The following is a 2500-nucleotide window of genomic DNA, read 5'->3' on the forward strand; positions in this document are numbered from 1 at the left end:
TCTGTCCTTATCTGTGGTACTGTATAGTAACTATATACCACACCTCCTCAGTCCCTTATCTGTGGTACTGTATATTAACTATATACCACACCTCCTCAGTCCTTATCTGTGGTACTGTATGTAACTATATACCACACCTCCTCAGTCCTTATCTGTGGTACTGTATATTAACTATACACACCTCCTCAGACCTTATTGTACTTAATTACAACACACTCCTCAGTCATATCTGTGGTACTTATAAGGCATTATAAGGTCATTACAATCAGTCCTTATCTGATTAACACACGTACTTCATTACAACACTAGGTTGCCTTCATTATAATATTCTAACAACTTCACATTACCCTTCATATATTCTAACAACTCGTGTTGTTCCATGTTAAGGGCTCTAACCTTGGAACTAAACTATTTGTCTCCCTCTTGCTGTTGCATGCAGTTCCTCTCTCTCTTCCTCCATTCCTCTAACCCCTCCCTCCTTTCTAACCCCACCCCTCTGGCCAGAACCAGGAAGTCCCTCCCCTTCCCACAAACTCTCTTCTGAGGAAACAGAAACTTATCTGAGTCTCTCTGTCGTCTGTCTGTGTGACAGTGAACAACAAGTCCAAATGGCTCAACAGGGAGATCTGCTGGACAAGGACCAGTTCTGTTGTTCTGTCTGTCTGGATCTACTGAAGGAGCCGGTCACTATTCCCTGTGGACACAGTTACTGTAGGAGCTGTATTGAGGGCTGCTGGGATCAGGATGTTCTGAAAGGGGTCTATAGCTGTCCTCAGTGCAGAGACCTTCACTCCAAGGCCTAATCTGAGGAAAAATAACATGTTGGCTGAGGTGGTGGAGAAACTGAGGAAGACAGGACTCAGGCTGCTCCCCTCCTGCTCTGTGCTATGCTGGACCTGGAGATGTGGTGTGTGATGTCTGCACTGGGACCAGAAAGCAGAAAGCTCTCATGTCCTGTCTGGGGTGTCTGGCCTCTTACTGTGAGACTCACCTCCAACTTCACTATGAATCTCCTGCTTTCAAGAAGCACAAGCTGGTCAAAGCCACGGCACAACTACAGGGAGAAGATCTGCTCTCATCATGACAAACTGCTGGAGGTTTACTGTCGTACCGATCAGCAGTGTATCTGTTATCTGTGTACAATGGATGAACATAAAGGCCATGATACAGTGTCAGCTGCAGCAGAGAGGACTGAGAAACAGGTAAGACCAGAACAACTTGTTGGTGGCTGTCTGATAAACAAAGAATTAAAGATACAGTAGGAACTAAATCTGTTTGAATATGAGATCATTACATTATATACAATATGAAATGGATCCACAACTATGAACACAAATCTTGAGTATATAGATATGTTAACCCAGATTCTCCAAATGTATCACCATTTTCTAAAGTCAAACACTATTATCATTTTGAATGGCCTTTTATGAGTACAAAGTTCAGTCTCAACCCCTTGATACATGTAGGCCTACCATAAAAACTATAATCATTCACATAGCAATATAATATTGTAAAGGGACTTCCTCAGGATTGTCGACCTTCCTCTCTATGGGTCCTATGTCACATTACTATACTATTGATCTACTGGACTAATAAAAACTTGATAGCTCATTGAAGAGTGATTCTCCACAGAGGCAGCTGGGGATGAGTCAGCAGAAGGTCAGCAGAGATTCCAGGAGAGAGAGAAGAGGCTGAAGGAGCTCCAACAGGCTGTGGAGTCTTTCCAAGGTGAGTATTGTTGACCAGAGGAGACACACCATTTCACTTCTCTCCTCCAGCCAGAGAGAGAGGGGCCCCTATCCAATCCCACTGACCCCACTGTTGGGAACAGGCTGTCTGGGCCCCTTTCAGAGAATAGACTGGTTCATGTAACCGACTAGGCTGCCTCATCACATAACCATGAGTAACCATGACTGACTCATGTCCCCTATACATTAAAATGGAACTGTCTCTCTCTCAATTGAATTAAATTCATAGGGCTTTATTGGCATGGAAATATATGTTTACATTGCCAAAGCAAGTGAAATAGACAATAAACAAAAGTGAAATAAACAATCAGAAATGAACAGTAAACATTACACTTGGAAGTGATTTGGGGGATGGGGGAGGGTCTATTAGAAGTTAGTAGGACTCTTTTATTTTCTCAGAAGTACTGAGTTGGGTAGGAGGATTTAGAGTGGTGTAAACCGTGATTGAACACACTCCAGAACAGGAGGTGGCGCCATGCACCTTTAACGTTGGTTTGAGGACCTCCATTATATCATAGAAGAAGAAGTTGGTCTGTGAGGGTTTTGTTGTTTCTGAGGAGAGCTACTATTCTTTTCTCTTTTGGTTTTCAAGTATTTTCAGAATGTATTAAAGCCAAAGCTAAAGCACCCTAAACAATTCAATATATCAGTCAATATATTTTCTCTGTGATTTATTTTCTCTCCGTCAACCGTTCCATCGCATCTTATCCGTCTTACCGGGCGGGCACTAGGACCCGGGGGAGGCTGCTGCT

At 43.1% G+C, this 2500-nt stretch overlaps 1 pseudogene; it reads left to right on the top strand.

Annotated features, from left to right (window-relative positions):
• Window positions 1-557: 557 nt before the first annotated feature.
• LOC115114926 (tripartite motif-containing protein 16-like protein) overlaps window positions 558-2500 on the top strand; it is a 16315-nt pseudogene continuing 14372 nt past the window's right edge.

This window comes from Oncorhynchus nerka, unplaced genomic scaffold (genome assembly GCF_034236695.1).
Source record: "Oncorhynchus nerka isolate Pitt River unplaced genomic scaffold, Oner_Uvic_2.0 unplaced_scaffold_2119, whole genome shotgun sequence".
Taxonomy (NCBI): Eukaryota; Metazoa; Chordata; class Actinopteri; order Salmoniformes; family Salmonidae; genus Oncorhynchus; species Oncorhynchus nerka.